At 40.5% G+C, this 15,399-nt stretch overlaps 1 long non-coding RNA gene across 1 annotated transcript; it reads left to right on the top strand.

The window, feature by feature from the left end:
* The first annotated feature begins 521 nt into the window (after positions 1 to 521).
* Positions 522 to 6,959, top strand: LOC118763515. Its single transcript, XR_004999275.1, has 3 exons — positions 522 to 532; positions 5,389 to 5,394; positions 6,660 to 6,959. It is a non-coding gene; the product is annotated as an uncharacterized LOC118763515 (long non-coding RNA).
* Positions 6,960 to 15,399: the final 8,440 nt, after the last annotated feature.

Genomic DNA, 15,399 nt, shown 5'->3' with positions numbered 1-15,399 from the left:
GTTATGTATTTGTCTGAATATTTTTTTATCATGCCTAATGCACCTACTATAATAGGAATTGTTTCTGTTTTTAGATTCCACATTCTGGTTACCTCTATTTCCAGGTCTTTGTATTTTGAGAGTTTCTCCATTTCTTTTAGAGACACGTTGTCATATGCCGGTATTGATACATCAATTAGAAAACATTTTTTTCTTCATGATCTCTGACAACTATATCTGGTCTGTTGGCCTTAATTTCTCTATCTGTGTGTCTCGGCATATCCCAGAGTATGGTTGCTTTCTCGTTTTCTGTGACCTTTTCTGTGACCTTTTCTGGTGTGTGCCTATACCATCTTTTTCTGTTGTCATTCCATAATGTTGGCATAGCTTCCAGTGTATGTAGGTTCCAACTCTGTCATGTCTGTGAATATATTCCTTCTTAGCCAGGACTGGGCAGCCAGAGATAATATGATTTATTGTTTCTTGTCCATCTCCACATATTCTGCAGTTACTTGTTATATTTCTTTTCATTACATGCTTTTGGTAATTTCTGGTGGGGAGGCTTTGGTCTTGTGCTGCAATTAAAAATCCCTCTGTCTCTGCTCTGAGTCCTGAGCTTCTCAACCATTGCGGGGATTTTTCGTTGTCTATTTCTTTTGCATTTAGTTTAGTCCAGTATTTACCATGAAGGGGCTTTTCTTGCCATCGTTTTATCATGGTTCTTTGCTGTTCTAGTTTTAGTTTGGATTTCATTTGTTTTATAGCTTTTGTTGTTTCTTCATCTTCTTCTTCATATTTATTAGGTGGTATGATTTCTTGTTTGTATTTGTCAGCTTCCTTAAATACTGAGAACAGTTTTTTGTTTTGCTCGTGTTTTGACGCTATTTGTATCAGTTTTCCTTCCTTCTGAAGTAGATATTTTTGCAGTCCTATGGTGGTTATTTCATAGTAGTTTTCCAGCTGTATATTATTATTATTATTATTACTTTTTTTTTTCTTCTTTCAAATTTGCTTCCATTTCTTGCCGAGTGTCTTCCCGACTCCTAGGGCAAAGAAACTCATAGTATACATTGGTAGGCCATTAAACCAAACTCAGTAGATCGTTCATTTTTTTTTTTTTTTTTTAAGTTAAATTAAAATACATGAGCAGCAACAGTTCTCACATCGACAATGCTCTTCTCAATACGTGTGATGTACCAGTTAAGACAATCTTTTGCACTTCTTGCAGGGATGGTAAGCCAGGGATCATTCTCATATAATTTTCGGTTCCCTTCTTGATCATTCCTAGTGCTCCTACGTTCACTGGTATTGTAACCGCCTTGAGATGCCACATTTTCTCAATTTCAATGAGTAGGTCTTTATATTTTCTGAGCTTGTCAAACTCTTTCGCTGAGATATTATGATCACAGGGGATGCTCATGTCGATCAATAAGCAAACTTTATTGTTTTGGTCTTTCACAACAATATCTGGTTTATTGGCCTTGATGGTTCGGTCTGTATGTACTGGAACTTGATGGTTCGGTCTGTATGTACTGGAATTACAACTTGGACTGAGCTTTGGTAATTAGACAACGAAAAGTGTACTTGTGTGTGTGTGTGTGTGTGTGTGTGTGTGTGTGTGTGTGTGTGGTGTGTGTGTGTGTGTATACTTCTAATAAAAGGATAACATTTTTCAGAAAGAATTTTATCGGTGGCCAGCATACTAAAATACCTTTCAAGGTAAAAATATAAGCAATATAAGGGCAAAAGAAATAAAATTGTTCTATGCCAATTATTATTATTATTATTATTATTATTATTATTATTATTATTATTATTATTATTATCATTATTATTATTATTATTATTATTATCCTCATCATCATCATCATCATCATCATCATCATTATTAAGGCGGCGAGCTGGCAGAAACGTTAGCACGCCGGGTGAAATGCTTAGCGGTATTTCGTCTGCCGTTACGTTCTGAGTTCAAATTCCGTCTTTCAAGAGAAAGTAAATAAGACAGACAGACAGACAGACAGACAGACAGACAGACAGACAGACAGATAGATAGATAGATAGATAGATAGATAGATAGATAGATAGATAGATAGATAGATAGATAGATAGACAGACAGACAGACAGATAGATAGATAGATAGATAGATAGATAGATAGATAGATAGATAGATAGATAGATAGATAGATAGATAGATAGATAGATAGATAAATAGATAGATAGATAGATAGATAGATAGATAGATAGATAGACAGACAGAGACGTAGGTGAGTCTACAAATATATCAATCGATACGCAGACAGAGAGATATATTAATAGATATACAAATAGATAAATATATAAATGAAAGGAAATGAAAATAACCGCACTTGCTGAACAACTTGGACTGAGCTTTGGTAATTAGACAACGAAAAGTGTACTTGTGTGTGTGTGTGTGTGTGTGTGTGTGTGTGGTGTGTGTGTGTGTATACTTCTAATAAAAGGATAAAATTTTTCAGAAAGAATTTTATCGGTGGCCAGCATACTAAAATACCTTTCAAGGTAAAAATATAAGCAATATAAGGGCAAAAGAAATAAAATTGTTCTATGCCAATATGCTAAAAAACGGACCTTAGATCGTGTAACCGCATACAATATTTTTCACTATAAATACACAGCGTGTGTATTTATAGTGAAAAATATTGTATGTGGTTAGACGATCTAAGGTCTGTTTTTCAGTATATTGGCAGAGAAATTATTTTCTTTTGCTCTTATTTATAATTGTTTATATAAATATATTTATGTGTATGTATGTATGTATATATATTTATATATAAGTAGGTATGTATGTATGTATACATATATATATATACATATATATATATATATATATATATATATATATGTGTGTGTGTGTGTGTGTGTGTGTGTGTGTGTGTGTGTGAGTGTGTGTGTGTGTGTATGTATGTACATACATACATACATATACATACCTACATATATATATATATATGTGTATATATGTGTGTGTGTGTGTGTGTATGCAGATAGATAGATAGATAGATAGATAGATAGATAGATAGATAGATAGATAGATAGATAGATAGATGGATAGATAGATAGATAGATAGATAGACAGACAGACACACAGTCAGACAGACGGGCAGATATTGGCAGACATCCATTTACATACAAATACATACACACATGCATACAAAGTTAAAAACATCTTACACACAAGTCACAAGATATAGGAAAAAATAATAAAAAAAGGAAGTAAGAAAATACACAATGCCTTCGTATTGTAATTAGTAAAATTATATCAAAAATACGTAATTATAGTTTCGTGGAATAATATATTTTGAAATAATTTCATTAATTACCGTTCAAAAAGAATTGTAAATTTTCATTGTCACCATATATGTGAGTGCGCATGCACGTGTGTGTGTGTGCGCGCGCGCACGCGCACGTTTGTGTTTGTGTGTGTATTGATAGATGTAGGGAATGGAGAATGTAATCCGTACAACATATGTTTCCAAGAAAAGCTGAGTGTGCGTTACGTAACTTAAGTTACACAAAACATATTCAGTTTTTCTTAGAAGCGTATGTAGTACTGATTTGCATTTTCAATTTCCAACAGCCTTTAATTTATAATTGCATAATAAGTGTAGTGTGATGGAGGAAAAAGACAACAGAAAAAGAAGCAAACGGGAGAAAGAAATACAAAAGGCCTTTACGTGTTGACCTCGGTGGAATGAGCGATCACTCTCAAGAAATAAACACGTCTTTGCTCGCTGCCGTCTCTGCTCGAACTGACCACACGTACTTCCTGCCCACGTATGCCGCGTGGCTGTGCCACAGGTCCCTGCAGTCTTCACTTCCGTCTACCTCATCTGCAATCCCCTCCACCAACACCACAAAGCTTATCACAGCCCATAACACCACTAACACCACACACACCCCTGATCTACAGATCACTCAACCGGCTTTCCTACTCTCTCCTCGCTCCCGAACTCACACCTTAACTGGTTTCATAATCAGCCAATCAGGGAGGAGGGTGCCGCTCCCTCTGTGGTCACCGTGCGACCCCGGGACTGGCCTGAGTTCCTGACATGCTGCTGCTGGCTTCATCATTTTGTCTACTGATGCTGTCTTCATCTTCTTGCCTACTGTTGCTGTCTTCATCTTCTTGCCCACTGCTGCTGGTTCCATCCTCTGAGGCATGGACAATCTTCCGTACATCCAAAACGTGACGTGACATACCATCGACAGAGACGTTGTTCTTCGAATTGATGGAGGTTATTGTTCCCTTTCCCCATCGTGATGTACACCGTGCGTTTGGGGGTTTTACCCAAACTTCTTCCCCAACCTACACGAAGGCGTGCTCTTCCTCTGCCCCGGATCGCATTGATGCAGTACACGGATACCTCCACTCGTACCTGAATATTGCCCTGTGTTGCACCGACTCCTCAGCCTGTCCTGACCAGGGCGACATATTGTATCCCCAATCGATGCTTTGCCAGCATCTCTGCGGCCCCTTTGGTTTGCACCCACCGCTCATTGGTGATGACTGCTGTCACCCAACCAAGTACAATGGCCGAATCAGTCCTGATTTCTATGGTGTGCAGCCCCCACTTCAAGGCTAGGTTCACTCCCTTCAACACGGCATCCAACTCCGCCACATTGATATGATTACAGTCATCTGTCTTCCTGAGCCAGGCTGCATCTTCCACCACGACGCCTCCCACTTCCAAGACAACCCCTATTACGATACTACTGGCGTCACACCATACAATCCCACTCTTTGATTTTTGGAACATACCAACTGCCCCTCACTGAATCCTCTGCTCTCACTCTGACCAAGAGTTCCTGTATCATGTCGGTCGTCTTCTCCCCCACTCTATCGTTCCACTTCACTCCTTCGGCTCGTCTCTTGATGAAGCTACATGCTGTCCGGAGCCATCCTGCAATCGAGTAGTGTCCCACCAGCTTCTCGCACACCGAGAACAGTTCCCGTCTACTCATGCTGGTGCCCAGTTCGGGGATCTCCTTCCCTCGCCGGAACACCAACGCGCCGGCCTTGTCTCTCCATATCTTGAGGTCCAGTGCAGCTCCTACCTCCATTGCCTCTAGTGGCTTGGCGATCAGTCCAAAACTCTTCAGGTGGCCTATGACCTCCGTTGCTGGTATTACGGTTTCATCCACCAGAATGTCATCAATGTACGAATTGGTGGCCCTTTTTACACTGTGTACCTTTCCCAGGATGGCCTTGAGAATTGTTGCCATAATCTTTGGCGCTGAATTCATTCAGCTCGAACCCCAACCTTGTCAGACAGTACGTCCGGCCCTTATACCTGACAAGCTGATACTTCCACAGTTTCTCAGCCAAATGCATCTGTAGGTATGCCGACTTCAAATCGACGATCATGGAGGCCTCTGTCATCTGCCTCCACTTTCGCAAAGTGTCTCCGCAGACATCTGTGACCTCGCTGCCTATATGACATGATACGTGGCCGTTCATCTCTCAGAAGTCAAGCACTGGCCTGACCTTATGCTTTGTGGGCTGTAACACCGCCATCAGTGGCAGGACTCTGCTCTCTACTTCTTCCCAAGGGATCAATATGCCATCCACCACTCCACCTCCCCCTCGAACTCACTTCTGGCATTTCCTTTTAGAGTATGCTGATAGCAACCCACTTTATTTTTTAACGTCGGGGGCTCTCCCTTCCAGTGCCACTCCACTGTCCACCTCTGGCCACCGAAGACAGCCCGAAAGTCCTGGTCTTCAGTGGCGTGTACAGCATACTTTTCTTCACGGTTCTCACCAATGCACGGTCTCGCTATACACGGTTTCCTCGCAAACCCGAACGTTACACCGGCTTCGTTAACAGTGACACCTCCTAAACGGGTGATTGCATCATGTCAATCTCGTCCACCAAGTGGCCAACTACAATTGCTCACAGCGTCAGCTTTGTTCCCTGCACCACAATCTGCGCATCTGTAATGCCTTCACAGTGTACCTCTCTTCCGTCGACTGCTCTTACACTGCTTTCTCCACTCCACGTCTCTATCACTTCAGGAGTCATCAGGGTCGTCGTACAGCCCGTGTCCACAAGGGCTGGCGACATCTTCCCCTCCATCAGAATGTCGACTACAGGTAATGATGATAAACGTGCCTCTATTGATTCAAAGGGACAACAATCGACGCAGTAGTCTCCCTTAGATCATTTCCCCGCAGACATTCGCTGGTTATATGTCCCGTTTCTCGTCACCGGTAGCAAATGACCTCAGGCTAGGGTGACTCGCAGTCTCGTACTATATGCAGGCCCTGACACCGAAACACTGTCCTTTGAATGGTCGCACACGTTCTTTCTTTGACCCCTCTCCGCTGCTCCTTGCTCGGTCACTTTTCGTTGTTGCAGTCGTGCTACCGACGTCGTCCTGCAGCACGAAACTAGCACACGAGCCCGAGATGCAATGTCTGCCATCGCCATCGAGTTAATGTTCGGCAGCTTCTGCAACTCGACCGACATGTGGTAAGGAAAGACAGTCACAAACGCTAATTTAACCGTTCGGTCCAGTGATTCTCTCTCATATCCCGCCAGTTTAGCCAATCTTCTGAGTTCGTTCGCAAATACGTCAACCTGTTCCCCAGTCCACTTTGCTTTCCCCAGGTGAGCGTATGCTTCGAACATTCCCTCAGGAAAGGCCTCCATCAAACGGATTTCTATTTTCTCCGCGCTAAGTTGGTCCCTCTCTTCCATTTCTAGGTACAGCGCCAACACCGAACCATCTAAGTACAGCAGTATAAAACTCGCTAAGTCGTTTATACCGTGGAGCTTCGCCACCAACTTCATCTTCTTCAACCAAGCGACTACATCCGTGTCACCGCAAAATGGTTTGATCATATCGTTCGAAATACGGACAACTCTCATCATTCGTATCTTTCTTTTTATTTATTTATTTTTTTGTTATGGACCGAAATAGCTTGTAGTGTGATGGAGGAAAAGGACAACAAAAAAAGAAGCAAACGAGAGAAAGAAATACAAAAGGCCTTACCTTTTGACCTCGGCGGAATGAGCGATCACTCTCAAGAAATAAACGTCTTTGCTCGCTGCCGTCTTTGCTCGCTACCGTCTCTGCTCGAACTGACCACACGTGTTTCCTGCCCACGTATGCCCCGTGGCTGTGCCACAGGTCCCTGCAGTCTTCACTTCCGTCCACCTCATCTGTAATCCCCTCCACCAACACCACATAGCTCATCACAGCCCATAACACTACTAACACCACAGCAAGCAATCTTTGTTGCTAAGCCGTGTGTTATATAGTGGCGGTAAACTTATCAAAATCACCATCTAATTCGATATCGGATGCAGTGTATAACATACGTTGATAAATAAGCTTTCCTGAACGAATATAATCTGCTTTATGTCCTCTATACGCGCTGTGTATATGCTTGATACTAACTGCTTGTACCAAGATATTTTCGGATATTTTCTTCTTTCTACACACACACACACACATGCACGCACGCACGCACATACACACAGACGCATATATATATATATAAATATATATATATATATATATATAATATATATATATATATATTATATATATATATGTGTGTGTGTGTATGTGTGTGTGCTAGGCCACTTGGTGTTAAAATGATGGTATTATTAAATTAATATCTAATTTTTCACCCTCATTTATGAATGTATATATATATATATAGGAAATTAAAATATTATCACAAACAAAATATGAATACTCGATATCATGCGGTTGTATTAAATATGGATGTCTTCATGCACACACACACACACACATACACACACACACACACCACACACACACACACACACACACACACACACACACACACACACATTCTTTACTTTATTAATTCTTACTGATACAGACGATCTACAGTTTTCTTATTTTGTTATATTCGAAACAAACAGAATCAATTCTGAACTAAATGCAGAGTTTAGAATGTTCGTGGCGGTGACTTTTACGTTTCTACTCTCCTTTCAGACATTTGCTCAGCATTGTTCCATTTGTGACCATCACGTTTAGAACTTGAAGCACACAGTACCGTTGTAGAAAATGGGTGTATATTTAAATATGTCATTTTTCCACGGCGGTTCTATGGGATTTATGGAAAATGGGAAACTTTGACTACTATTTTTGGCTGACCTAGCGACCGTCTACAAGCTCACTAGTTTTAGTATGCACAACGTAACTTGATAGCTGAAATACTTCCTTATTTAGAATTGTTCTTTCAATAATGACTAATTTGAATAATAATTATAATAATCTCGGTGGGAAATTCTCGTCAATTAGCCTACTAAGATAAATGCCATATAGAGCTATTGACTACCGAGTTGGTTCACCTTCCAAGAATAGCAACCAAATCTACCCTACTGCCTTAAATTAGTAATATGAGGGAGGGGAAATGCAACGTAGGAGCGTCCTACATACCATATAGAAATAAGGTCTCTGTCGTTGTTGGAGACGTGTGACCTAGTGATTAGGGTGTTGTAAAGCCGCAAGGTCGTGGTTTCGATTCTCGGATCAAGTGGTGTATTGTGTTCTTGAGACAAACACTTCATTTCACGTTGTTCCAGCTGACTCGGCTGAAAATGAGTAACCTTACAATGGACTGGCGCCCCACACAGGAGCCATACTCTGATCTTGGTTACTTATACGCCATAGAAACTGAGTAACTGGGTCTTTGAGTCCTAGCCTCCAGACAGTACCTATCTATTTTACTCAATCTATTCTACGACTATTTTTGCCCGATGTTCTACCAATTCTCTATCTACCAATTTCCTCCATTTATCCAGAATTCGCTTTTAGTAGGAATTTGGTGTAATTCTGCGAAATTTATCCCAGTATTTGACTGATAACTTTATTATCAAACTGGAAGGCAACACTGAAACGCTTTATACTTTGTTCAATAGTCAGAAAGACGCGTGGCTTAGCGGCTAGGGTATTCAGCTCACGATCGGAGAGTCGTGAGTTCGATTCCTGGCGGCACGGTGTGTTCTTGAGCAAGATACTTTATTTCACTTTGCTCCATACCTGACAAAAATGAGCTGTACCAGTAATACAAAGGGCCAACCTTGTCACATTCGGTGTCACACTGAATCTCCCTGAAAACTATTTTAAAGGTACGCGTATCTGTGGAGTGCTCAGCTACGTGCACGTTAATTTCGCGATCAGGTAGTTCCGTTAATCGAATCGACTGGAACCTTCGTCGTCGTAACCGACGGAGTACCATTTTAGTCAGGAAAAGAAAAGTACCTATGATCTTGACGAGCTTGCCAAGTAGGTGAGATGATCCAGTGAGGGGATCACAGAGTAAGACGACCCACCTAAATACCACAAGGTAGTCTGCTTGATCTCCTACTGATTCTTCTATCTATATCTCGAACAATAATTCTTTTAAATTTTTGGCGCAAGACCAGTAATGTTCGGGGGATAGGATTACTTGATTACATCGACCCCAGTAATTAACTTGTACTTTATTTTATCGACTCCGAGAGAATTCAAGGCAAAGTTGGCCTAGGAGGGAACATCTCTGAACTTATTTCCTTTAACACCTCATATGTAAGATCTCTTCCTTGAAGACGGAGGCTCGTCTCATCCTATGCTAGAATCAATCAACAAACATTATTATGGACAACCGAGCTCCCAGAAACAGCTGCTTTGATCTCATCTTTGAACTTTATATATATATAGTGTGTGTGTGTACACCTATATATGTATGTGTATATATATATATATATATATATATATATATATATATATATATATATATATTATATATATATATATATATATATATATATATATATATATATATACATATATATATATACACTGACCGTCGATCTGTGGAAATCTGACGCCAGGTACTGAGAAACACATTGGTTGGAGGACACAGTCCTTACCTCAATATTTTTCATCTATGAAACTCTTTATCAGAGGTTGGCAAGCTTCTTTTATCATTAAATCTTTCGTGGAACCATTGATAACCCACCATCCCCACCCACCATCATGCAAATTTCTAATTTAGAATTAAAAGTATGATAAGAAAAATGTTCTTGATTTAAAAACAATATTCTCTTTATTCTTTTGTTTCTACTGCATTTGAAAAAGAAATATTTAAAGAAATTTTACTTAACAAATATTTAAGAAATTTTACTTAACAAAATTGATGAAGAACAATAAAAATTCAATGGTTTTATATTCGTTTCAAGTTTTATCACAAGACCAGCAATTTCGGGATATGAGTCATGTCGATTATAACGACCCCAGTGTTCAACTGGTACTTATTTTATCGATCCTGGAAGCCGCTAAGCATTTTGTACGGTGTGATAACGATTCTACCAGCGGGAATTCAGTGATATTATTCTTTTACTCTTTAACTCTTTTACTTGTTTCAGTCATTTGACTGCGGCCATGCTGGGCACCGCCTTTAGTCGAGAAAATCGCCCCCAGGACTTTTTTTTGCCGAACCGCTAAGTTACGGGGACGTAAACACACCAGTATCGGTTGTCAAGCGATGCTGGGGGACAAACACAGACACACAAACATATACACACACACACATATATATGTGTGTGTATATATATACATATATATATATATATATATATATATATATATATATATATATATATATATATATATATATACATATATACGACGGGCTTCTTTCAGTTTCCGTCTACCAAATCCACTCACAAGGCTTTGGTCGGACCGAGGCTAAAGTAGAAGACACTTGCTGAAAGTGCCACGCAGTGAGACTGAACTCAGAACCATGTGGTTGATAAGCAAGCTACTTACCACACAGCCACTCCTGCGCCTATTATATTGATATCGTCGGAATTTTTTTAATGAAATATGTTTGGTGAATACTAGTAATCTTATCAATATACGGATGGAAAGTAATGTGTTTTAGCTTTAAATTACTACGCTCTCCCCGATTCAGTTCGCTTATAATTCAGCACTCTTAATACTCCAAATCGTTTCAGTGATTATCGAGCGTTTGGATAACCACATACGAGGATGGACTGAAAAGTCCGCAAATTGGTTACGAAGGAGTGATGTCAGAGCTGTGAAATCTTGCATACATTAATTTCAATCCTTTTATTAATAACCGCATTGTTTCTTTCCGGGTAAACTGACTTCAAAAGCAACTAATAACGACTTCTCTTGAAAATGTACAAAATTTGGCACCCTGACGTTACCAAGTACCTGCAGAAAAATGGTTTAGCCCCCAAAGGACATTCATGCTGGCATGGTAGCTCGTAGAACACAAGGAGTCGATAGTGACCACTTTATCGATCCTGCTCTTTAACAAGAATTATCAGACATTATTGAAATTAATTTTCCACCAGAAACGAGGTTTTTTGAAAAGTCTATAGTGAAATTTGAACTCATATCACAGATCCTTAGTAGTATTACTTATGTGGGGCTCCAGGTGTCTATGGAACCAGGGTTAGGATCCGTTGTTCTATGTCACTACCAATACAAAAGCGGCAAGCTGGTAGGATCGTTAGCACGTCAGACAAAATGCTTTACGTTCTGAGTTCAAATTCCGCCGAATTCACCTTTACCTTTTATTCTTTCAAGTTCGATTAAATGAAATATCACTCAAGTACTGAGATCTGTGTTATGGATTAACTCTTTCTCCCTAAAATTACTGGCCTAGTGCCAAAGCTTATGACAAAATGTTACTGTCAACACAAAACACACATATCTTGTCTCTTACAAACACTCTCTCTCTCTCTCTCACACACACACACACATACGCACACACACACGCACACACACACACACGCACGCACACACACACACACGCACACACACGCACGCACACACACACACACACACTTTCTCTCTCTCTCTCACATACACACGCACACATATTCTCTCCTGCCCTCTCTCCCTTTCCCTCTATCGTTCCCCTCTAGCTCTCTCTCTCACTTCCTCTCTTTGTCACGCTCATCTCCTCTCGCTCCCCTCTCACACACACTCTCTCTCTCTTTCTCTCGCTTTTCCTACCTCTCTCTCTCTTACTCTATCTCACTCGCTTTCACTCTCATTGTCTTCTCTCTTCCTTCCTCTCTCTCTTCTCTCTCTCTTGCTCCCTCTTTCTCACACACACTCTCTCGCCCTCTTTTCCCTCCCTCACCTCACTCTCCCTCTTGCTCGCCTCTTTCTCGCTCTCGCTCCTCTTTGGCCCTCCTCTCTCTCTCTCTCTCTTGCTCTCTCTCTCCTTTGCTCTCGTTCTCTCTCGCTCTCTCTCACACTCTCTCCCACCTCTCTCATTCTATCTCGCTCAATTAACTCTGTCTCTCTCTCTCTCTCACTCACTTTCTCTCTCTCTCTCTCTCTCACTCACTTTCTCTCTCTTTCTTTGTTTCCCTTTTTCTCACTCACTCACCCTCTTACAGTGAAGCGCGTTAAAAGTATTAACTCTATCAAGAAAAAACAAGACAATAAGGTTCTGAAAAAGCTCAACCTTCTTCTCCATAAACCAGCTGGACAACTGTTCAAAGCAGTGGCGTGTCTCACGGTAAATTTCCAATTTATTTGATCTTTTGTATGATTGTTCCAGGCGTGTGATTAAATCTATAATATTTAGAACAAAAGATTTTTTAATATTCAACATTAATTAAAATCTAAGTAGCAATTAGAACATTTACATGCTTATCAAATTTTAATAACAAAAGAACATAAAACGAAATGATGATGATGATGATAATGATGATGATGATGATGATGATGATGATGATGATGATGATGATGATGATGATGGTGATGATGATGATAATGATGACGAAAGCACGATAACGTGGTTAAGTTTGTTCGCTGGAAATTGTGTAAGAAGTACAGTCTTGAAAGAATACGGATGTGGTACGAACATGAACCAAAAGACGCCACCGAGAACAATGATTATAAGATTTTATGAGATTTTACAATCCAGAATGACTCAGTGATTGACGCTCAGAGGCCAGACGTTGTAATAATGGATAAAAGAAATAAAGAAACAAAGATCATAGATATTCTTTTCTACTCTAGGCACAAGGCCCGAAATTTTGGGGGAAGGAGCCAGTCGATTAGATTGTAATTGGTACTCAATTTATCGCCCCCGAAAGGATAAAAGGTAAAGACGACATCGGCGGAATTTGAACTCAGAACGCAAAGACAGACGAAATACCTATTTCTTTACTACCCACAAGGGGCTAAACACAGAGAGGACAAACAAGGACAGGCAAACGGATTAAGTCGATTATATCGACCCCAGTGCGTAACTGGTACTTATTTAATCGACCCCGAAAGGATAAAAGGCAAAGTCGACTTCGGCGGAATTTGAACTCAAAACGATGCGACAGATGAAATACTGCTAAGCATTTCGCCCGGCGTACTAACGTTTCTGCCAGCTCGCCACCTTAAAAATCATAGATATTGCCATACCTTGAGACGCACGCATGGGTGATAAAGAGCTGGAAATTAATGAAAAATACAAGCTACTAAAAGACGAAATTCTGCGAATGTGGGCAATGAAGAGAGTAACTATCATCCCAGTAGTTGTAGGGGCATTGGGAGCACGAACAACCAGGCTTGAGAAATTGATATTGACGTGAGGGTAGAACATGTTCAGACAATTGCTCTTTTGGAGACAGCGTGAATTTTGAGATTAGCGCTTCGGTGTTAATTATCGTGGAAAGAGACCTTGTGAGATCTTTGGCAACATTTGGCAACAGGTTGCTGCCCGCTCTTACAGAATTAACCGCAACAAGTAAAATCGAGAAGTAAAATGCGGAGATGAAAGTTTAGGTTGGAATTTAAGAGCCAGAAAATTTAATGCAAAACATTTTGTCCGAAGCGTTAACGATTCTGCCAAATAACCGCCTTTGATAAAATTAGTATTTTCTTTCGACTAAAGGCAATGAACTGGCAGAATCGTTAGCGCGCCGAGCCAAATGCTTTGCGGCATTTCGTCCGTCCTTACGTTCTGAGTTCAAATTCAGCCAAGATCGACTTTGTCTTTCATCCTTTCAGGGTCAATAAATGCCAGTTGGGCATTGGGATCGATGTAATCGACTTAACCCTACCCCCGAACTTGATGGTCTTGTGCCAAAATTTGAAAATAATAATGATACAACCCTTCGTTCTTTCCTAACCATATTTAACCCTGTAACTTCCATACGCAAATTAGACATTATTCCTAAACTCGTACTGACATCATTGACAGCGACTTTGAAAGCATCTTCTAATGAGGATTTACTAGTATTGTCTCTTGAACAGCAAGCAAACACAGGCACTACTCATATCGAGTAAACATCATTACATCTCACTTCCCTTAAACATGAGCAGCACGCAACCAGAGCCCTTAAAGTCGCTCCAAATTTAGGACCTCAATATCATCAAGAATTTCTGGCGAAAGCACATCCTTAAATTGCTATGACCACATTTCAACTTCTATCCTTTCTCTTCACGGCCAGAAGGTGTTTCAGTCTCCAACTATTATTGAAACTCCGAAGCTGGGGTGATGCCCCCAATGGAGGGTTGATGCTTGTTATTGTAGTTGTTGCTTTTGGATATAAAGGAAGGAACAATTACCGTGAAGTTTGTAAGTACTTCGTGACCTGTTAGTTTCGATGCTATTAATATTCTGTTTAAACTATTGCGAGGCGACATCTACAGGAATGACATGAGTGGGGAGGATATTTTAGAGAGGTGATGTTCCAAGGAGAATGGACTCGGATAAGTGATCAGTGTGGTGCTTGGTGGGGTGAACGCAACAAGAGTAACGAGAGAAGACACAAGACCAGCCAACACCGAAGAACAGAGGCCTTCACAGACATCCTAAATCGCATCAAGAAAATACTACCAGACCGATTGGCATGAAGTCATTCAAGGATACATTCCAGCCTCCGGCCCAGACGTATGCTGCCTTCTCCCTCAAATGTTTCTACTGTTTCTTTAATGGTCGCTGCTCCTCAGAGTTGACTGGACTCAGGTCATCACTCAAATATTCCTGCCCTACTCGTCTCTCCTTCTCACTTGTTCAACCCCCACCGGGTCCCGCACTTATCCTTATACCTATCCCTTCTTTCCCAGAACACCGCCCCTCTGGAATTCCCAGAACTCGTGTCTTTCCCGCTGCTGTTGACTATAAGTGGTGTATTCGAACATTAATTGTGTTAATCTCCCCAGTCTCAGAGAACACTGTAATGGCTGTGAATACTACCCCTTCCTTCGTATTCAGCTACTACAAAGTAAAAGCGGAAATTTTTCGTCGTTCCACAGCGGCCTGTCTTTAATGTCTAAAATGGTTTTTCACGATGTAATTGTTATTTTATTTAACCTCTCCCAATCTTCGATTATTTTCAAAATTAATTGAAATCCACTGACATCGT

The sequence above is a fragment of the Octopus sinensis genome, linkage group LG5 (genome assembly GCF_006345805.1).
Source record: "Octopus sinensis linkage group LG5, ASM634580v1, whole genome shotgun sequence".
Taxonomy (NCBI): domain Eukaryota; kingdom Metazoa; phylum Mollusca; class Cephalopoda; order Octopoda; family Octopodidae; genus Octopus; species Octopus sinensis.
The sequence above is the reverse complement of the archived record's forward strand: the minus strand, read 5'-3'. Positions and strand labels throughout refer to the sequence as shown.